Below are 24,812 nucleotides of genomic sequence, written 5' to 3' on the forward strand. Positions count from 1 at the left end.
TAGTGTAGGTCCCCAAGTCTACATAATTAATACATGTGTAGTGTGCACCACACTCGTACAGATCACACCATATCTGGGATCCAACTTAAGATTGTCTGAACCATCAACTTTCACGAAATGCTAAAAATTCCATGAATCATGAATTTGACTGGGTTAAGAGATTATGTTGAACCTCATGCTCATACCTGATTAAAGATAGGACAAATTAATTCCCCAGCAAGGAATGGAAATTGGTGATGCATTCTGTCTTTAGAAGGGTGCATTTTTTTGACAAACTCCGCCAACTAAATCACTGTCTATAAGCCAGACAGTTGGGGGAAAAAAGTGTTATTCAATCTGCAAAGAACCACTTTGGGCCAAAGCTTATGTCACTACTACGTGTAACTCGTGCATACATCTTCACGGTGTGCAAAGTCTATGGAGGTGGGAAGTTGTCACCAGCAGTGACGAAATGAATGGCGATGAATGGAGAATGAAATGAGTGGTGACAGAAACCACGATAATACCCCCACTTTGATCAATCACTTTTATTAAAACTATAATTTTTCCACCTGTATGCCCTTAGTAATTAATCTATCAATTTATATCGGGGAAGTCAGGCTTTGAAAAGGGATATGATTCATCACACGTGCATTATAAATGACTGAATTCATAACAGAAAGATTTCTGCTGCTTGCATGACTGTTATTACAGTTTTTATGATTATAAAAGGAAGTGTTTCCTTAATTACAGTTAATTCTTAGATCTGTGGTTAAAAAAAAAAAAAAAAAAAAAAAGACGTCCACACACATTAAATGTCATTCCACTTCACGACAAGTGTTGCATTGTTTTTACTGCCTTCCTCCAATTGCTGCTCTAGAATTGCATTGACGACTGGTTGCATTCTCACTTGCATGGGTCCATGATATTCACAGGCTTGCTCTTAAGCTCAGACAGAGGGTTAAGGAGTTGGTCTCCACTGTATCACCACTGGGGGCCATTTTTATGGTTGTTTTGTTGTTACTATTAATAAGTTTTTACCATCAGTCTCCTATGACCAGATCATGTTTTGTACTGGTATGTCCCTCACTGACAAGACTGTACACAATAGAATATGGTATCTTGAAGGGGGAAGAAATGATGTCAACTGAAGTTGTCAACTTGCTTCATTACTGTCAATCTTTTGTGCACCATGCAAAGGAATACATAAGGTGTCATCACTTTGCCCCCGCCCCCTTTTTTTAACCCGTAAGTACGTAAGTGGCACTAAAAAGAAATAGATAGAGATCTTGAAGTGTGAGTACAGTAAGGTTTTTTTTTTTTTTTTTTTTTTTTTGCTTATTAGCTCATGAAACCCGGAAGCAGCGAAAACGCTCCACCAGCCCTGTGTCGTACCACAAAAAAATTATCTAAACTGACCTTAAGTGCATAATCTCATCACACGCATGCATATATGCACACACACACACTGATACACATATATGCACAAAAGGTTTCTCAAATGCCCTCTTTGTGTTAAATACATACATTTGCTCTTCCCAGGAGTATTGTGACATGGCACAATGCTATAACAGCCTACAGGGTTCTCTTCCACTGCCATGACAACTGTTACCAAGTTGTTTGTTTTTGTTTTTTTATATGTTTTTTTTTTTCTTCAGCAAAGCCAATTGTCAGGCAGGGCAATTACTTCTTTACACTTTCTGTCCTTCATGACGTAGTCTTTCATGTGCGGCCATTAATGTAGAAAATAATCTCCCTATTTATGTTTCATGTCAAAATTCAAAGCGGGATTCTCCTTCACGAAGCCCCCCATGGAGTCGCGTTCTGCACCTTACTCCATTTACCATCTGCCCGTCATGATTACATTCTACACACTTGCTATGACCCAAGGACCCATCTTCGGCTGGCACCTTCTGGCGCCGGAGGGGGTTCCTCCTCTGAGTCGAACACCCGTTCCATCAGCTGCATGAGGTTTTACTTCCACAAAACTCAGCTGCTCTGTTTGTTTTTTGCAGTAGGCCAAGGGGCGTGTTGGCAGGAAGCCCGCCCCTACTGCTTGGCACAGTCATGGCATGCTAGCACCTGACCAGATCCACCATCCACAGAGACCTGTGCATAAACAATGAATCAAAAATATGTCAACACGATAAGGTCCTACATAATGAACAGACTCTGCATTGGACAAATACAAATATTGCTGCAATTTCTTTTCTATCAATCAATCAATGGACCATCACCAGTTTTAAATAATAAACAACTTGTCACTTATTCATGGTTGATTTCACTTGATGAAACATGTGTGTGAATTCTATAGTTTTATCGTCACTGGACATGAAAAGAAAGTAAACCTCCACACCTTTTAAGCAGCAAACCTTAGTCTTAAACAGGCAATCAAGTGCAATATTCAAAAGAAAAGGTATATTCCCTTGTACTAGATTAGATTACAAATATCTCACTTTATGAAATCTTGAAGAGTTCATATTTCCTTATAAGTTTCATGAATCTCAAACCTCACTACTACTACAGAGTTTGTTATATTCATACAATGTGGAAAAAGGAGTCAACTGCAAAGGTAATGAGGACAATCATTAAATCAGAACTCTGATACATCAAACCATAATATACCAGTACTGGGAAACCTCGTTACAACAAGTTCAATTACAACGAGGTACCAAATTCAGCTTGTTCCTGATTTTCCATAAATGTATTTAGCCGGTCTCGTTTTTAGTTTGTTTACAACATGGCAACATGGGCAGTCATAGCGTCTTCATTATAACAGGGTTTTTCTTTGAGTAGGCAATAATCTTATTTTAAATACTGCACATCCAGACATTCATCATTGGGACATGTTATAAAGGCATCCATCAAAATAAGACACATGCAATTTGCAAAGGAAAGGTGATTTATAAATGACTGATGCAAAGAGCTAGCTAGGACAGGTCGGCAAGATTAAAGTTTTGTTTATGGCCTGAACGGAAATGGTGAGAGATTACAGATTACAGGTCAGTCCAGACAGTGAGTGACCCAAACAATCACAGGAACTTGCTCAATGGCCAACAAATGGATGGTGCCCATGATCAATGACATTTGCTTCTTGGTTTTATGGAAATGTTGTTTATAATACTGTCAATTACATCTGTGTCACTTTAATGTCACACTGATTTCCATGATAAGTAATATTTAGTTTTATGATATCCTTCTTCACTTCACCCTTCACAGCATACTAGTACATCCTCATACAAATATGCATGTCTTCACACATATATGGAAAATTTCATGTTCAAGCTAGATCATAATATTTATTCTGCTTATGAAGTTTTGACAATCCAGTGTTGTCTCATCAGTGGTCAAGAGCTGTTTTCATTGACAGCTCTGCTTGAATATTCACCAACATAGTAAATACAGTACAACGAAAACGAATGTTTCATAACATACGACCATATTGTGCAGTACCTTCAACATAACTTCAGCATCATATATCATAAATAAATATGGTATAAAAATATCATAAAAGAGTATTAAATATTTTAGATATCATGGAGACTTGTTGGTAGCTCCAGGTCCTGTTTTATGAAGAGATATAATCAATTATATAGTTGATTTCTATGGTAAGTCTATGGCAGCCTGTGTGGCAAGGAAATTCATAATTGATTTTATCTCTTGATAAAACAGGGCCCTGGTAACTTTTCTACCACTGCACTTGGGCCTTTACAAAGCCTTACCTGGGATTTGCTGTGCATAGACAACGCAAGCTTGTAGGAATGGTCTATGTCGGGTCCAGCCATACCATGTGACCTGCTGTCACTTTGCTGTGCTTGATGTCAGGAACAGCAGAGTTGCCCCTGCACACCTGGTAAGAGACAATTAAATATAAGGGAATAATTTTCCGGGTATCGCACAGCAATTTGCTATGCATGTTGGATATGACTGCCATATAAATTGTCATTCGTGTACAGCAATTTCATCATATAAACCTTTGCATGTGATACCTTTGGTTCAAAATATGCAGTCTGACTAAAATTGCTATTCAATTTCGAAAAGGGAAATTATTCCCTGAATGATGCAGTCAGGACTGGCTATTGACAGACTGGATGTTTGCTGACAATTGAAATACTGTACACCATGTTTTGAGCTTCATTTAAAGATAATAAAAAGTTTTGGTACCTCAAAAAGTGTCCTTGAATTTCCTTGTCTTAGTTTGTGTTTCAGGTTAAAGTACCTTTCATATAACTAACACTGTGAGACTTACTCGCCCAAAAGTGCTCTCATGTCTTAGCAATCATGCAATTAACTGCGACCAGCAGCCCCATACGCATAGCGACCAGCAGTCCCATACGCATAGCGTAATCGGGCTTCGCATTGTAGCATTCAGGATCATGACAGATTTAGTATCGCAGGGTAAATGTCAACTTAAAATCCCATAAATTCTTCAATTTGAAGACTTACCAATTAAGTTGAAGTATTGAAAACAGGCTTCGGGCAACGTTTGGTTCTGCCTATAGTCCCTTTCTGTTCGAATTGATGACTGAATGTGACTCGGTCGACAGGACCTTAGGAGAGCTACATACAGTACACTGAATACTAGGACAGCCAGTGCATGCGAACACATTACATGCAGCCCGCACACAAATTTCAAATCCATGAACGGATAAGATGTTTGTGTGCGCATGCGCTGGCCATGGTATCCAGTGTATGTAGCTCTCCCAAGGTCCTCTCGACCGAGTCACATTCAGTCATCAATTCGAACAGAAAGGGACTATTGACAGAACCAAACGTTGTTCGAAGCCTGTTTTCAATACTTCAACTTAATTGGTAAGTCTGCAAATCGAAGAAATTTTTGGATTTTAAGTTGACATTTACCCGCGATACTAATGCTGTCATGATCCTGAATGCTACAATGCGAAGCCCCATTACGCTATGCGTATGGGGCTGCTGGTCGCAGTTAGCTATGCGTACAATGGGCTGCACGCTGCTGGTCGCAGTCAGTGGTTTCGTACAATATTTATCGACGCTGTACAGCGTTGGCTCTGGTACGAAACCATTATTGCATGATTACTAAGACATGAGAGCACTTTGGGGCGAGTAATTCTCACAGACAACGTACTTTAACCTGAAACACAAACCAAGACAAGGAAATTCAGGGAAGCTTTTGAGGTACCAAAACTTTTTATTATCTTTAATGTGCCTCTCAAGTTATGCTGTATATTTTTCCATATGTATAGACTGTATGATTTTTAATATCAAATGATGTAAAATCAGAATTTTTCACCGCAGTGTCACAAGCACGCATGCAATATGCTGAAAATATGATGGTATACTGTAAATGGCGACCGGCTTGCACCAGCTGCAACATCCATGAATGCATTCAGCATAACAACAGTACCCATACAGGGGGGATCCAGGAATTTTGCAAAGGGGGAGGGGGGGGGGTGCCTTTACAAAATTAAAGGAGGCACACATCCCCCAATTTTTATTTTCATTTTTGTTTCAACACAAAAATAAAGGGGGGGGGTGGGCATGTGCCCCATGCGCACCCGCCTGGATCCGCCACTGCTATGATACGCACAGTTAGGAATACTCTCTGCAAATATTGGAAAGGTGCAAACTTACAATTTTGTATCTAATACACATTTGGTATGCAGGCTGGCTATGCTGAAACAAATCCCTTGAAACATTGATGTCCACAAAGCCAACTGGAAGAAGGCTACACATTGAATCTCTGCAAATTCCTTTCCTACAATTTATTTGTGGAGTCGTGTAAAAACTCCACACTGTATCTGTAACATTGTCCTATGGGATGGGTACATCCAACCAAGGAGGTACTAGGCGAGCTCGCCTAGTACCTCCTTGATCCAACAGGCTCTGGATGAGTTAAAACACATATATGTGTTTGTATAAGCATGAGTATCATGTCTTTAGAAACATGCCAAATTAGTTGTGCCAGGCCTTTGCTGAATCTACAATAGCAAAGCTTACAGATGTTTCATCATCTTTTACAAGCAACACTGTAAAATTAATAGAACAACTGCCTCCAAGCACGTACGCTGTGTATGATGCTCATAAATATAGTGGGTGGTACAACCACACACAACAAGGGAACAGTGTAGATAAACAAAATGCCTACATTGTAGGAACCATAATATACTCTGTAACATGTGTTCAGAAGTTTGCCTAGTGGTGATAGCACCACCATAATAAGAGAGGTAGAGGTGAAACAAAGTGTCCCAATTCTTATTTCTTGAAATGGAGTAATGGACACTTTTAGTGCAGTCAAGTCAATGCAAAGGGCACAGGAACAGGATAATGAAATACTGATACAATCTGCACATATTCAATTTCATGCACAGGATACAGGAAACAAATGATTGACTGCCCAGTACTATTGACATTGAAAGATTCCATTCTGTTAAACTGACAGCATGATATGGTGTGTCCAATAAATTCTGGACTATGTGGACAAAAACAGAAACAAAAAACCCTGCAAAACAGCAAACAAAATGTACTAAATAACAGCCATAGAGGCTGTACGAAATGCTTATAGTGAATAGAGTGTCAGTAAGTTTTGTACAGAAATTTTGACCAGAAATGACAACATTTAACAAAATGACAGCATTTCCTAAATCTTCTACCACTGCTTTGTAGCAAATCATAGCACCTTTCCCGACCACTTTAACATTTCTGCATGGCACTAAATAACAAGTCACTACCAACACAAGAATACCATTAAATTTGACTACAGTTCAACCTCGATTATCCGGCCATGTCGGGACCGGCTCTCATCCGGATAAGCGAATTGGCCGGATATGGGAGACACAATGCTAATGTATATAGCTGCCGTCCAAGCTGCCGTCCCAGTGCACTGGCAGCTACGCAGGTAGCGTACCCCGCAACGGTATTGTAATCTATGTTAGCCTGCGCAAAATTGTAGTCCCTTCTTCACAAAAATAAAGTATATCTTTATGTGAAAATCATACATGTTTTACCTCATTAGATATTGAGAAACCTATCATGCACATCTTATGAAATTAGTGAAATAGATCCATGAAAATGTATTGTTTTTTTCTCAATTTTTGGATGAAAAAAAAAGTCCTTCACTGTGTGAACGCGTCCGGATAATAGAGATTTCCAGATAAAAGGAGGTCGGATAATCAAGGTCGAACTGTACTTTGTATCAGATTACCACTACAAATCACAAAGAAAATTCTCTCCCCCCATATCTCTCTCCCTCTCTTTCTCTGTATACAGTTGTATTACGTGTATATCTCTCTCTTGTACATTTCTCTCCTTTTACTTGGATAATTTGCGGTCATGCGAGGGTACATAGGGTATATAAATGGCCCCTTACCTGAGAGCAAGTACGACAATGACAAAGGGACTCGCAGTGATGGCCAAGAGCCATTTCTCCTCCTCTGATCTGCTGATATGCTGAAGACCGAGTTCTTGAAATCTGCAGCAGCGAGCGAGAGGTAGATGTAGGCCGGGTTATTGTCGGCCAGGCACGCTGGGTTTGGAGGTAGTCAAGGGTCATCCTGAGGTCACACAGGGGAGTTTATTGAGTCAGGTCTGGTGTGCAGGTGTCTGGAGCTCTGGGAATATGAAAAGCAGGAGAAAGTACTGTTTGGAAGATCTTCATCATCTTAACATTCACCCCCATTAGCTTAGGCCTACACACTACAGAAACCTGAATGCTTAACTTGCCACCCTGGTGCTCAACAAACTAGAACAAATAGTAGCTTAAGTATATCAAAGTGTTTGTCAGTCTCCCATGGGATACTAATACGAAATGGGAAAGCAAAGCTGGCTAAAACTTCTTCTTTCCTGGGTAAAACAAAGCTACAAAACAAAACAAAGCAAAAACAAGGAAAAAGCATTTCTATCAAATAGAAGCAGTTGGCAGATATCAAAGCATTAATTTAAGAAAAAATGCCACGAGGCAGGGGCAACTACTAATCAATTCATCCTGTGCACAGCTCTGATGGTTTATCCATTTACATTCCTGATGACAGGAGCCTAGAGACTGCATTGCTTATTGTGCCACATGGCAATGTCAAATGAGACACAAAGTCATGGGGTTACACTTAAAACCTTCTGTTATGTGTATCCTGCATACAATCAAAGGATCACATAGCATGGTTTGCCCACATTTGAGGTGGATTATAAAATGAATGTTATTGATGGGTCAATCCACGTCAAATCAACCAATGGTGTTAACCCGACCCCCTTCAATTTTCTTTAAACTCGCACCAAATGTGCCCCCAAGTGTCTGATGGAAGATTCTGAAATTTTTTGCCCCAAGGTCAAACGATTGCTAAGATACGGCCTCCCTTAGCAACCAATGCGTGGCCGAACAATCGTGTTTAAATAAAATTTGCTATTTTTGATTGACTGCTGCAGCCAAGTTAGATGAGATACATTGCTCAAATTCTGTAAATTGGAAGAACTTTATGATCCTAACATGCTCAATATAATATGGCGCGGATCTGACAAACCGTTTATGCGCAAGAGGTCACCGAAAATGGTAATAAGCGTCAGAGTTAATGTTTTGGGGTGCATGTTTGAAAGCTGATAACTTCAAAATTAGATTAGCTTAGAACCCAATATTATGCGTATTTAGAGACTCTTACTTGCTCTACACATCTACCGAAAATCGGCCAAAATGTACACTTCGTTTTCTTGTAGGGCGCCCTCAAAGTTGGCTTTTTTCAAAAAGTTGCCAAGTTCAAGGTCACAAATCACCACTCGTCCCATCGAGGAGCAGCACCAATTTTTGTTTATTGATAGACATTTACCTATATTTTCATGGGTTACCAAAAAACTTTTGTAACCGGAATGTTTAATAGCTCTTTTATGCATTCGAAAATGGTCGTAAACACCTAAAAATCAATGTAAATTGACACTTAGGGTTTTCAGCACATTTCAAATTGTGATAAATCAGAGATGAAGTGCCAAAACATAATGGTATCTTCTGTGATGATAGTCTGTAATTAGTACCAAAAGGATACACATCATAAATCATTTCGTCTTATTGGCAATGACCTTGAAAATGCAGGTGAAAACTACAAAAAACAGTAAATTGGTCAATTTTTCGTAACCATAATGGTGTCAAACTGCATTTACATCAATTTTTAGTTGTGTGCCATTTCAGTACTCATGGTGACTTTAAGCTGAAAACTGCTAATCATGTTCCATTTCTATTCTATTTTAAGCTACAAACAATATTTCAAGTCATCTCTAGATTTTTTGACCTTGACATTGTTCTGAACACAGCTGTAAATCCCTTAACATTAGCATATTCCCAACACACAAGAATTACACCATTTCAAACTTGATTTTCTCTGAGACAGAAAGCCTGATCATGTTTGTATTTACAGTACTGGTAGTCTGTAATGAGTATTTAGAGGATCTGGTATTAAATGATTTGTCTAACATGACAATGACCTTGAAAATACAGCAGAAAATCATAAAAATCAATAAGCGTTCAAATTTCCAATACACACTTTAATTATAGGGTGTTTACAGCGACTTTGAATTGTGTATAATTTTTATAATAATGATGAGTTATAGCTGATATTAGCAAATTATTTTCCCTTTTGTTCTGTTTTGAGCTGAAAATAATATTACAAGTATTATACATATCATTTGACCTTGACATTCTATTCTAAAAATGGCCATAATGCCTTAAAATGAGCATATTCACCATTGATCATTACAGCACATTTCAAAATTGATTTTCTCACAGACAAAATGCATAATCATGTTGATATTTGCTGTATTGGTAGTCTGTAATGGGTACTTGGAGGATCTATGATGCTCAATACTGACACTTACAGTTAGTGTCCAATTTATCCAGGTTGTAGGCCTATAGATAATGGATGCACATTATTATCACCATTAACCTTTTGCCATAACCTACAATGGTCAAAAGAACAAATTTCAAGACTACTTCCATCCTTATAATGTCATTGACTTAGAATTTCTGGTTCTGAATTTCACATACTAAGCATTCTGTGTGTGAGAAAATCAATGTTGAAATAAAAAGTATGTTGTAAAGCCTATTGTATGTTGTGAATATGCTCATTTTGAGGCATTTGCAGCTATTTTTAGAACGTCTTTTTAGAATAATGTTAAGGTCATATGACTTTTGATATTATTTGCAGCTCAAAACAGAACAAAAGGGAAAATAATTTGCAATTATCAGGTGTAACTCATCATTAATATGAAAATTATACACAATTCAAAGTCGCGGTAAACACCCTATAATTAAAGTGTGTATTGGAAATTTGAACGCTTATTGATTTTTATGATTTTCTGCTGTATTTTCAAGGTCATTGTCATGTTAGACAAATCATTCAATTCCAGATCCTCTCAATACTCATTACAGACTACCAGTACTGCAAATATAAATATGATCAGGCATTCTGTCTGAGAGAAAATCAAGTTTGAAATGGTGTAAATCTTGTGTGTTGGGAATATGCTAATGTTAAGGGATTTACAGCTGTGTTCAGAACAATGTCAAGGTCAAAAAATCTAGAGATGACTTGAAATATTGTTTGTAGCTTAAAATAGAATAGAAATGGAACATGATTAGCAGTTTTCAGCTTAAAGTCACCATGAGTACTGAAATGGCACACAACTAAAAATTGATGTAAATGCAGTTTGACACCATTACGGTTACGGAAAATTGACCAATTTACTGTTTTTTGTAGTTTTCACCTGCATTTTCAAGGTCATTGCCAATAAGACGAAATGATTTATGATGTATATTCTTTTGGTACTAATAACAGACTATCATCACAGAAGATACCATTATGTTTTGGCACTTCATCTCTGATTTATCACAATTTGAAATGTGCTGAAAACCCTACATGTCATTTTACATTGATTTTTAGGTGTTTACGACCATTTTCGTATGCATAAAAAAGCTATTAAACATTCCGGTTACAAAAGTTTTTTGGTAACCCATGAAAATATAGGTAAATGTCTGTCAATAAACAAAAATTGGTGCTGCTCCTCGATGGGACGAGTGGTGATTTGTGACCTTGAACTTGGCAACTTTTTGAAAAAAGCCAACTTTGAGGGCGCCCTACAAGAAAACGAAGCGTACATTTTGGCCGATTTTCGGTAGATGTGTAGAGCAAGTAAGAGTCTCTAAATACGCATAATATTGGGTTCTAAGCTAATCTAATTTTGAAGTTATCAGCTTTCAAACATGCACCCCAAAACATTAACTCTGACGCTTATTACCATTTTCGGTGACCTCTTGCGCAATAACGGATTGTCAGATCCGCGCCATATTATATTGTGCATGTTAGGATCATAAAGTTCTTCCAATTTACAGAAAATGAGCAATGTATCTCATCTAACTTGGCTGCAGCAGTCAATCAAAAATAGCAAATTTTATTTAAACACGATTGTTCGGCTACGCATTGGTTGCTAAGGGAGGCCGTATCTTAGCAACCGTTTGACCTTGGGGCAAAATATTCCAGAATCTTCCGTCAGACACTTGGGGGCACATTTGGTGCAAGTTTAAAGAAAATTGAAGGGGGTCGGGTTACAAATTGTCTGAAAATTGGTTGATTTGACGTGGATTGACCCTGATATACTGTGTATACAGGTACAATGTTGATATGAAGAGTTTCTTCGCAAAAACTGATAAGTCCATATTTGCCAAATGGAGATACTTGCGATTAAAGGTCAAGAAAAATAAAGAGAATAATAAGAAAATTTTTGCTACTTTTGACCATAACTTCAAAAATGTACCTTTATATGTAGTGACCAGTATACCATTTGAAAGGTATTATTTCGTACTTTATGACAGAGACCGTTCTTCAAAATCTTAAAAAATGGACTTATCGGTTTTTGCGAACAAACTCTTCATATAGATCTTCATCATTCATCCATGCAATATAATCACTGCACAACACAGTGTGTGCCATTAAGTCTATACTGTAAAAGTGGATATCTTCGCGCAAGTAATTTTTCGCGCTCAGACGGGTAAGATGAGTTTCACGTGTTTTTAATTCCGCGGAATCGTGACAATAACTACTGGAACGTATGGCACACAAAAATATTTGCGTGCTCTTATTTCCACACTAGCTTCTGGTTGTGCGAAATGCGTGAAAATCCCCACATCGCAGAAATTTCCACTTTTACAGTAGTCCATTCATAGATCGATTCCAGCTGAACAATAAACACATAATATGTGTATTTGTTGACCTGACCACACACAAACAGACAAAAATACATGATTACACTTTAATGCTGCTGCTAAGCAGATTGAGCAATAACTGGAAACCAATCTTTTTTTTTCTTTTTTTCTTTTTTTACATTTTACATTTAAGCAGTGTTAATTTCATGTTCAATGTTTCAATTTCGTCAAAGCTTGTCTTGCCCTTCAGTTTCTGTACAAGATTTAGAGCACTTGACAGGTACACACAATATGTAGTTAGTGAAATGAAACAAAGTAGTCAGTAACAGTAATTCAATAGTGAAGTTGCATTCACAAATGTATACAGTGAAGGCTTGTGTGTGGGCGCATGTGTATACTTTGTGTATGCTACTGCACGCTCTGACAATGGCCATGCCCTGGCCACTATTATTTATGGGTTTGTGACTACCACTCCTTCCTGCTATTGTTATCATGGTTATAAAGCCTAGTGTGTGGTTCAGTCAGCTGAACTGTGTGTGTACCTGTATCCAGGTAGTGGGCATTAATAGGGTTTATGGTAAAAAGTGTACAGTTATATACCTGCATTCTCAACCATGACTATTTGAGAAGAGTAAAGATAGGCAATACAATATCAATATTCCTATAGGGGGAAAAAAAAATCATCACGCAAGTTGTATAGGAGTGGTAGCACACACACACAATGATATATGCAGATTTGATGCAAAGCGCTGCATTATAATGTACTTTTCTATTGTAAAGAAAATGTAAAAGGTATACAGTACACACCCAAACCATAACAATCTACATACTGTCATACACTGTTATTTTAGATGTGAAAGCAAAAACAAACACCCATATCATCATAACAAGTCTGTGTGTTTATGAGCTGAACAGATGGTTGTCACATCTCAGACCCTATTTTACAGCTCTCTGCTTTCCGACACTGGTTGGAGACTACGATCATTACAGCTGCACTGTATAGGCCTACATGTGGGAAACAACTGAACTGCTCGCAGCTATTTGGTCCCCGCACAACTGATTTATAGTAGCTGTAATCACTGCAATTTTCAATAGCAGCAAAAAAGATCTAATGAAACAATGGCCTCATTTTTAAAATTCAAAAATTAGATTTACACTGCAGTATGTACCGGTATATATTGCTGTCAAATATTGATGCCTTGCAAGAATGAATGTAAATGATAGCTACAATTAATTTTAATTTGCATTACTAAAAGGATAATGGCATTGTGACATTCCATTGGATGACTATGCGCTTGATCATTCAGTCTGGTCTGTTTTAGCAGACTACAAATGTAAAGTGCCTAGTTGTCCTACAATGTCCAGATCCTATTCCTCCCTCCTGCAAAATGGTTTGGTCCACAGTAGCTCAGGCAGATTCGACCTTTGTCCTACATCTACACTGCATAGCCAGGGCCTGCAATGCTATAGCTAAGCCATGATGTATGATTCAGCACCACCTCCTAATCTACATAATGGAGTTCGAAGCAAGTTCAATTCAATGCCTCCTGCATTACAACTACAGGCAAAATTCCTGGTCACAATTTAAAGCCACACGTTCAATGCAGCTTCAATTTTTACTCTGGAAGGGGAAAAAATGGAAGGGACTGCAACAGCTTGTTGAAACCATGATAAATCCTAGAAGTCATAATGCAAAAACTTTATTTATATGATTCAACTAATGTATTCATTTATATGTGATTAATTTCCTTCTTCACTCTTTCCTTTGTTTGTTTGGTTTTTTTTCTTTAGGAGTCAATTTAAATGGGCTCTCAGTATTGCCATTCTTTGAATGCACATCACTTTGGATTTGGGATTGCTGGACTGAAGGATGCACAGAAAATCCTGAGAAACCCAGGATATCGTGTTAGTGGATGAATCATTAACAAGATTACTGCGCTAACTAAACACTGCGGATGTTACTCAGACTGTCATTGCCACCAAGCTGTCTTCCCAGGGGTCTCTGCACAGTTTATCTACGGTACTACCTTTCATCTGCTCTGCTTAACCTGGCTGTCATGAAGAAGATAAACTGTGCATTCTAGAACAATAATGGGGAGAGGGTACATACACATACAACTGATACTTGAAGATTATACCATATGTTTCATTTGTAGGAATTACTTGAAAAAATGACAGGATTAACTTTTGCTTTATACGTTTATCATCAGGTGAAAGTTCATACTATGTATTTCATTTCATGAATAAACAAGCAAAATATATACATGACATATAAATGTTAGAGCTCAAAATTACTCAGAAGGATGGCAGCATCAAAATCTAATCATTAAAGGCACAAATGCACCTGCGGAATTCTTCTGTGCATCCCTGGAAAAATGACAACTATTTCAATAATTATAGCCAGTTGGCAATCCAGCTCTTGAATATCACTTGAGGTGACCGATATATCAATAACCCTAATAGTGTAAATAAAACTGAATATGTATACAACATAATCTTCAGGTACAAATTTTCACAAAACAAAAATCAGTGCCTGGATATGCTCAGTCAAGCAATTTTGACTTTTGTTTCAGATCAATCTTTGCATATCGTACATACACTGTTGTAATGAAGGGCTGACATTCCCTTTTCAAATATTAAACAGTAATGTATTGCAATGCATATTAATTGAAGCAGTTCATGTGCACAAATGATTGTGGCTACCGTAATCACATCAGAAGTCAAGCTTCTACTGTGGCATGTTTGTATTTTGTCTAAACAAATGTTAAATATGCAGAGCTGTATACAAGTACAGGTGTGTATGTATACTGTAAAAGTGGATATTTTCGCGCGACTAATTTTTCGCGCTTGGCCGGGCAAGAAGAGTTTCGCGTGTTTTTAATTCCGCGAAATAAAGACATCATGCACAGGACATATGGCAAGCAAAAATATTCACATGCTTTAATTTTCGCGCTAGTTTCTGGTTGTGCGAAATGAGCGAAAAATTTCCACTTTTACAGTATTGTAAATGTCTATCCAATGCAAATGATTTCCAAACTTTCAACAAAATCAAGAGAATCTTTAAAAGAAAAAAATGAATTAAAAGTTATAGCTTCAGAGACAATTGTAATCATGAGTCATCAGGACGACCCTTTGAATACAATTGAGCCATACACTATAGCATGACATTCTACCTGGCATTCACTTACAGCAACACAACATTTGCTCACTGCGACAATTGCTCTTATTTTCTCCAAGGACTTTTGGTTAGGGTGAGGATTGTAATGGGGTTTTAGGTTCAGTTTGATGTGAGGATTACAGTTAGGGTTGTGTCATGATTGTGGGTATTAATTTATGTTTGGTCCTAATAGCTTGCAGATATTTCATGGGGCAGTATTTTCCCAGGAGCAAATGTCATGGAACCTTCACTCTCATTTTTACATTTGTGGGTTCAACACACCTTCATGACATGTCTGCAATTTCTTTGACAAACTGTACAGAGTTCTACTAGATTTTATCTACTCAATGATTATTTATTTCTCTTAACAGACCAAAAGTCACAACAAGAGCTCCTCTTGGGGCAGCCACCTAAAACTAAATACCCCACCATTCACTTTCCAAATATGTGCATCTGTGTGAAAGCTAACAAGAGTAGGGTAGTGTAGCGTCAAAATTGGGGTGGATGTCCCCGCTACAAAAAAAAAAAAAAAAAAAAAAACTCTTTCTGAAGTCACACACTTTTATCATTTAATAATTACTGGGACCCCTTTGATTTGACAGCCATAGTTGTGTGTACAGTGTACATACAGTTGTATTAATAGTCTCAAGTCCACCAGGTATACAATGTCAAATGACTCAAATCTACTTTATAATATGTACCATAATTAATATAGAAGACACACATTGTAATAATAATAATCTCAGCTAGTTTTTATACAGCTCATTTCAGACTTGTAACAATTTTTTCATTGTGCTTTTTCACTATCATTACACTGGTCAATGGAGACATTGATTATGGCCATAACCAGCACCAAAAGTGCTAACTCTCCACTCCCTGGGGAACATTCCAGCCAATCGCCATTTCACAGGTGTGCGCACATGCTGATCAACCAATGTGCACATTCTCATCCTACTGGGTACCCATTTATACATCTGGGTAGACACCAGCAATGTGGACAAAGTGCCTTGCTAAAGGGCAAATGTTATCGGGCTTATTAAGTTAAACCCTCAAACCCATATCATATCACGCTCTTGTGATTCAGAGGTAAATCTATGCAAGACCACTGTACTGAAGAATCACTTGGGTTGCACTTATCTAAAAATTTTCTGAGGCAGAATCACGATCCTAAATGCGTTTGAGACATTTTGAGGGGTTAGATAAACATGACTGTGTTTTCAAATGCGTTTAGAAATGGCATTTCGAAATGCCTTTCAAAGGCCGTTTTGAAACTCGTTTGAGACCACGATCGCCATTATGTGAGTAGATAAATGCAATGCCGTTTTGAAAAAAACGTTTAATATCTCAAGGTCAAATCCCAGCCGTTTCCGGTTGTGCTCTCCACCCATTATTTGTATGTGACTGATGAGGCATGTTTGCTGGTATGCAGTTGACCTTTACGAACCGCGCAAAGTAGCTGCGCAGTGACAGCACTCAAAATCAAATCACGATTAGATAAATGCAGCACTCGGGAATATGTTTGAGAATAGCATCTCAAACCACGTTCACAACCACCACTCCAAACGCGTTTTGAAATGCGATTCTCTCTCTCAAGTTTGATAAACGCAGCCGATGACCACTCGAAAGTAAGTTCTGGAAAGAACCAAGTTACATGTATGTGAATGTGACATCATCTGATCAATTTTAGGTTTGACTGTCTCACCTTAAAACTAGTTAAACGATAGTCAGAGCTACACAGTCCTGTCGCTGTACGAAATGCACAGCTTAACTTTTTTCTTGTTGAAATAATCCCAGAACAGCAATGATGCTTTCACTCACATATACCACTCTGCATATAAAGAATTCTACATCAAAAAACAAAGGGCAATATTTAAAGTCTTTTCAAAGTCAGTATAGAGGTCTATAAGTAAAACCTAAACCCAGGATAGCCGTAAAACTGTTATTAAATCACTCATACATTATGGCAAATCTTGGACTCTCCTGACCATGCTTACCGGTACCGGTAAAGCGGTATTTGGCATTATTACCTAGACGGTAGGGGTCTATTAAACATTCCACAGTTTACACGACACTTTGTTTTAGTTTTTTCTGTCACAACAAACTTCCTATAAAAAGTAAAGAAAACATGGTGCGATTTGTTCATCTCACCTGTGGTGTAATATGGTGAATTCAGCATAATGACTGTACCATCTGTTCTGAGCTCAAAGTCACGACAAATCTTTGTCGATTGCAACTTGGCCAACTGATGACTGAGATGAGCTGCTGCATTTATGTTCTTTACGCAGCGTTCGTGTTGTTTATTGTGGAGTACGAGTACGGGATCATGGACAGGAGGACCGGTGCGGTCGGGTGCTCGGTCGTGTCGGTGGTGTTCCGTGTTCCCGTCGATCGCACACGCAGCAGAAAACATAGCATCCGCACACAATACAAGGAAATAGCACAGTGACAACACCGTGTGCAAAGCTCTCGAGAGGCCAATAGGAGCTCGGGAATATTGCACTCATCCCCGAGGAGGCAAAAGAGTGCAGTGTGCACAACTAGTCCTTTCCTTGATCCGATGACGTCACGACACACCCCCTCCTTACCCCGAAATTTCAACAACAGAGATTACGTAATGTGTGGACAAAACGTCAGCCCTTCACTCCTTCTCTGTTAGGTAGGGGTATCAATCACACTGAGTGATAGTTTTAGTTTTTGATGAAATTTATGGTTAACTTTTTGATTATAACAGATATGCAGGTCCACCATTGTGTTGTTTGTTTGATTAGTATGTGTATAAATGTCAGTGTATAGTTAATGTGTGATTGTATGTATGAGATTCAGTGGAAGAACTGTACCTGTCCACGTACAGTATGTTGTATTTAACCATTTTTTTGTCATCTGTTATGCTTGCATGTGCAGGGCCCCCAGGAAGAACAGTACCTGCCTACTGGGGCTACCCTGTTGAAATAAGACTGACTGACTGACTGACTGACTGACTGACTGACTGACTGACTGACTGACTGACTGACTGACTGACTGACTGACTGACTGACTGACTGACTGACTGACTGACTGACTGACTGACTGACTGACTGACTGACTGACTGACTGACTGACTGACTGACTGACTGACTGACTGACTGACTGACTGACTGACTGGATGGATGGATGGATGGATGGATGGATGAATGAATGAATGAATGAATGAACAAATAAATAAATAAAACAAGCACACTGGCATAAATGCATACTACAGCCACACACGGATTACTATGCTAACCATTCCTCACACTTATGGATTACATTGTATAGGCATACACTACTTGGTATATTCAAGAATTCTGTATATCTGTATGAATTATGATCTATTGATGTCCATTTATGCAATATTCAGATAATTAGACACATACAATGTATATCATTATATGTAACTCATATTCAGATTCCCACTCACGATTTTGTTTGTTGTCAAACACATACAGTTTGTCCATCTGGTAATAAATTGGGTATTGATAGTTGAAATACTGTATACGCCAAATATTTCGCAAGGTTTTTATTTTCGCGAATTCCATGAGTCAGGTGCTATTGACTCTGATCCCGATGTGGATGTGATGTGTGCATGTACATTTCTACGTTCAGTACAGGACTCTACAATTGCGAATTTCACCACTCGCGAAATCGTCCGGAATTCCCGATTTGTGAAAATTAAGACTCGTGAAATATATGCCGTATACAGTACTTGTGCAACTCCATGGAAAACACTGACTTTTACAACCAGTGATATTGCAGAATGCGAGTATAAATAGAGCTATAGACAGTTTCTAGTGAGAGCAGAGCTTGTCTCTCCAGCCTCACTGCTGGACATCCTGAAGGCCCATTTCATTGAGGTAACATCAAAAGCTTATACTAAGACAAGAGTTTTTTTGGAGTTTTTAGTACCATACAAAGGAATACATAAGGTGTCACCACTTTAGGCCATCCAACTTTTTTTTACCCTGGAAGTACGTAAGTGGCACTAGAAAGAATGAGATAGAAACCTTGAAGTGTGAGCGCGGTAAGGCTTTTTTTTTTTTCTTTTTTTTTTTTGCGGTGCTGAAGACCTTTTTTTTTTTTTTTTTTTTTTTTGCTTGTTAGCTGATGAAACCCGGAAGTGGCACCAGAAGTCTGAAGTGGGTCCCCCCCCCCGACTTTTGAAAATGTGGTGCCAGCCATGCCATAACCCTAGTACTTGTAGTCCTAACCAATCTTAATTCTAATTGAGTAAATAAACACAAGTTTCTCATTCAAAACAATATACATGATCAATAAATGACTATGGTTTATTATAGTACCTTTAGATTTGCAACCATGTGTCTTCACTTTGTTTTAGTATTGCACAACAGCAAACTACAAAGAGTTTTACTTTATGACGCTATAATCACATTACTTGAGAAAAAAATTCTCCACTGATTAATATGTAGATCATCAGTACAAATATTCTGTAAACCATTATCTTTAAATACAACATATATAATGTAAAGGCGACTTTGGCAGTATGGCAAAATTTTCTATTTTGTTTTACTTTCAATGAAAGTGTAAATATATTGCCAGACCAGGCATCCATTGGTCAATAAATTAGCTATTTGATCATACGTTCTCTCTATATTGTGCAGAATTAGGTCAACTTCTGTGTCAGAATACTGTAGTTTATAAAAATAATGACATATTGAAGCAACACTTAGTATAAATTGATTAATTCAGAAAATGCCTCTGACATGAATGATATTTGTTTACAGGTACGGTCAATACACTGGTATTAAGAGAGCAAATATTTACCAATCGTTGATAAGTCACAATGATTAAAATACTACCTCTTCCTGAGACAAAGTGGTACTTCATTTGATTAATTTCATTCTCATACCAATCAGTGTCATAATCATATCCATTAAGTAAAGATAAGTATAGCCTCAAAACTCCCAATATAACGAAGTCCTTGGGACCGGCACTTTTCTTTCGTTATATCAAAATTTTGTTACAGCTTAACAGTAAAGTATATAAACATTTATAGATGAAAATTTTGGGAGTTGAATTTTTACTTCGTAGTAACGAGAGTTTCGCTTTAACCATGTTTGTTACAACAGGAGCGCACTGTATCAAACATGACATTTAAACATCACATGATCACAGAATGATAGTCAAAAGGGAACAATAAAATGCTAACACTGTCTCATAAAGCATACTCTTGTGATCTCATCAGTATGTTTTTCAGTAACACAAATACACTCTGCACTTGTTAAATGTGCGAAAAAAAAAATGCGTATACTTTTACATGACAACAAATCATTCTGAATCTTCTGCATCTACATGTACATTTTAGCCAAAAAGCAAATGCGTCTAAACACACACTGGGGATAAATCAGACATTTTTTTCAGGGCCATTCTCACTAGAAAATATTGTGAGAAATAGATTTGCAAGGCTCACTCTTCTGCTCGCACTACTACATTTCTAAATTGCAGAAATTATGCTTACCTGAAAATACATGTAGCACAATATTTTTGGTGTGCACTGCGCATGTGTCAGGAACTCACTGTGCACATCCTGTGTGAAACTTGCGCAGGCCACGATAAAAATGATTGGGCATCTTACCCATGCCTCTTGGTGCAGTTTAAGCAAATCAAGTGTCAGATATACGAGAAAGAACAAGTTAAGAGATTTCACCACATCAAATATGGACACTGCAATACTCAGGGGTGCTTGATTGAAAGATAGAAAGGAAACAGTTGCAAAATGCACAATAAGTTTTTGCATGCACAGTGGAAAACTCTGGGACAAGCTTCTCACAAGTTTAGACCTTGTCTTCACATTGTTTCCATGACATCTGCTCCTGCAACAATTGCTCCCATGAAATATCTGCACACTAAACCAAACATAGATTGTACCCACAAACATAAACCTAACCCTAATCCTAATCATCACATCAAACGTAACCTGAAACCTTTTCACAACCCTAACCCCAACCTTAAGTCCTTTGAGAAAATGAGACCAGAGCACTTGTTGCAGGAGCGAATGCCATGTCACCATTCACATTAACGAGCTATAGATCTCTGACACAAACTCTAAGACAATGCAGCTGTCCAGGTTGAACAAAGGAAACAAATGCCTTGGGCACATGTGCAGAACACCATTCTTAGCTTTATAGCATTTTTAACATTCGCATTGCAGATCTAAAGCTTGCTATTAAGTATGCACAGACAGCTCTTGTGTCATTATGGTCATTTCCAACTTACTCCACCCTCCCAAAATGCTAACTCTCCAATGAGACTCATTGCTGAACATGAAGCTGAGAAAGGCAGGGTTTTGAATGACAGCCTCTGAAATCTATGCAAAAGGTTACTCGATTGCTTTATAACAAGACTGAACACACATAAATAATGATTTGCCAACTAGGCATGGCTTGCATACTAATCTGTAGATAAGCCAGGACTGAAGTAAAAGCAGTCGTGAAACCAGCATCTCGAGGTGCAATGTCACATCGTAGTGGACACTAAATTCAGCGGACTTCCTGAGAGTAACCAAGTTCACTGGTATCATATCTGAATATGGCTAGCGAGGGTTCTAAACAAAGAAGCCATAGGACCTATATCCCACCAAAACAGTTCTAGTCAACTTTAATATTGCAGTTTAAAGACTTCGTGTGACATGTTCATTAAAAAAGTGAGTGACCTTCATGAGTAAGTATCAGCCAGGTGTTAAAAATGTATGTTTAACAAAAATTGTCATCCTGTTTGCCGTAACATATTCATGGACATACACTCTTGTTCCTGTCAGAAAATGATTAACACAGATCCTGTCATCATGTTTTCCAATCCTATTCATGGACATAGAACTCTGGTAAACACATCAATGTCATTGTACAACGATGGTCAATAACAAATGCTTGCACGTAAAGGCTGTTTGTCGATGCTCCACATGTTTGAAATAAATGTGTATGTAGCGTGTATGCGTGTCTTTCTGTCTGTCTGTCTGTCTGTCTGAGTAGGTTGTGGATCTAAAAAAAAAATGCTCTGCACAGGTAATGCATAGTATAGTAAGGAAGGCAACTGCAACTTTTTCTTTGCACAGTGGAGAAGTTTGTTTTAAATCTTTCAGCTTCGATGGGGCATTTTATTTCACTGTGTGTCCTTACGAAACAAAGCGAGAAACCGGTTCAGTTCGCACGCACCAGTTCGTTCGTGATCGCCGAGAGCATTAGACCTGTTTTCGTACGCCGGTAATTTACACAGTAAATTCCGAAATTTTTTAAGGAAGAAAGTCCCCTCAATGAAAGAAAAGACGAATGCCACAGGACCCTCGGGCCCTGGCGATGATATACTTAACATTACTACTGGTGGTAGTAAGTTAAACAGTAATACCAAGTCGAATATTAGTACTACTAGCAAGTCATCGAAGGGGATTTTTTCGGGGGCGCTGGAGTGCGCACCTACCACTGTAACAGCCACGACGAGCCCCGTGGGGTTGTCCGCGAGAACTACCGCCGCAGTGGCGGGCAAGGGTGCAGGCAAGAAAAAGCCTCAGACTGTAACACCAGATACATCGAAACGGCTTACAAAACTGGAAAAGTGGGTTGCTCAACCAAAAAAGGAAACACAGGACATTAAGCAGATGCTAGAGTCATTGTGCAAGAGACACAATCCAATTGACAAAGAAAGCGTAACTAGTGATGATGCCCAGTCAAACTACAGCGATTATAGTCGACTATTACGGCGATCGCCATGACAGTGCGTCGTACACACAGACCATCGGGGAAGCCGCGGACCCAAAACTCGTGGGGACAACATCTACTGCTAAACATCCGGCATGACCGCAGGACATGATGACACATGCTCTACGTCTAGGGGCACTGATAATGAGGTAGACCAACGTGAGGGAGCGTCTACCTGCATTGGTTTTGCTTCACGCTTCGCGCTTCCCTCGGAGGACGGAGAGCCATTATCTCGGAAGAGCACGCTTCGAGTGTGAACTACCTCATGACTACCCCAGTGGAGGACATATACCTATCAGAAACATGCGGTAAATACCCAACTCCATCAAACTGCAAGTCACTGACAGTCCCTAAAGTGAACCCCACTAATATGGGATAACCTTTCCTCGCCTGTTCGGGCGCTAGATATGAAGTTACAAAGATGCCAACGCCCGCTTCTGAAGGGATTAGCAGCACTCATGAAAGCGACAGATCCGTCACTTCCCCTCACAGAAACGCAGCAAGACGCAATCGCGTTATTCTCCAACGTGAGCTTTGAACTAAACCAGCTGCGAAAGGATTTAATCAAGCCGGATTTAAATTTGAGCTACACTCATCTGTGCAAACCGAACAACAAGACAACTGCTTTTCTCCTCAGAGATGAGCTTCACAAGACAGTTCGAGAATTAGATGAGCAGCAAAAGACAATGGGTGTGATGAAAAGACACGAGAGAAACCAACACAGAGCACAGACATGGCGGGGGCGAACAGGCTTTCACCCGTACCGAGTGCCAATCTCGGGATCTTCCATGCGACCAACAGCTAGTTCGCGACCAAACCGATATCAAGAGGCCGGCTGGACCAGGCGTTCGCAACCACAACAGCCTTTTTTAGGGCCTCGAGGACATCATCGACCGCCCCCGAGAAGGAGTCGGCCTGCAGCCACTCACTCACGACCACTGCAGGCCCAGGCGAGCCAGCAGTAGCCAACGTTTCTCCACCTACGTCTTCACACACGGCGCAGCAACACATTTCCACAGTAAGTACCAAACCAGTGGTTCTTGAGTTTGACGTGACATTTGAAAGTGCCTGCATTGGGGGTCGAATACAAAACCATATAGCAGCCTGGCGTAAACTAACATCTGACCCAAACATACTTCAAACAGTACTAGGATACCAGTTGGAATTTGACATGAATACCCCACCAAGCCAGAGTTTTATTCCCAGACCGTACAAACTATCTCCCGCAGAGATTGCGGCTGTGGATTCTGAAATTGACCGGTTACATGACAAAGGGGTCATTGAAAGTACCTCCCCCCAACAGACAGATTATGTTTCCAATATTTTTACTAGACAGAAGAAAGATGGTGGTTATCGAATTATTCTTTATTTGTCAAAGTTAAATAATCACATCGCATACCATCACTTCAAATTGGATACTCTCGATACTGCACTGCAACATGTAACCAAAGGCTGCTATATGGCTTCGATCGACCTCTGAGACGCATACTATTCTGTACCCATTGCCATTGATCACAGAAAATACTTGAAATTTCTTTGGAAAGGAAACATGTGGCAATTCAAGGCATTGCCAAATGGGCTTAGCTCGGGGCAACGGGTGTTTACCAAATTACTGAAACCTCTCCTAGCCGAAATGAGAAGTAGAGGCCATATGGTTGTGGCATACATCAATGATACGCTTCTGTTGTCAAAGTCAAAACAAGGGGCATATATCAAAAGCAGTTTAAGAAACTGCTGAACTGCTTTCCCAGCTAGGATTCATAATACATCCTGAAAAGTCAGTCTTTGAACCAGTGCAGCACAT

The 24,812-nt window shown here is 38.9% G+C and overlaps 1 long non-coding RNA gene across 1 annotated transcript; it reads right to left on the minus strand.

Annotated features, from left to right (window-relative positions):
* Positions 1 to 759: 759 nt before the first annotated feature.
* Positions 760 to 17,654, minus strand: LOC140233096 (uncharacterized). Its single transcript, XR_011901528.1, has 4 exons — positions 17,433 to 17,654; positions 7,325 to 7,565; positions 3,702 to 3,829; positions 760 to 2,088 (listed from the first exon to the last, which is right to left on the minus strand). It is a non-coding gene; the product is annotated as an uncharacterized lncRNA (long non-coding RNA).
* Between the last annotated feature and the right edge of the window lie 7,158 nt (positions 17,655 to 24,812).

The sequence above is a fragment of the Diadema setosum genome, chromosome 9 (genome assembly GCF_964275005.1).
Source record: "Diadema setosum chromosome 9, eeDiaSeto1, whole genome shotgun sequence".
Lineage (NCBI taxonomy): Eukaryota > Metazoa > Echinodermata > Echinoidea > Diadematoida > Diadematidae > Diadema > Diadema setosum.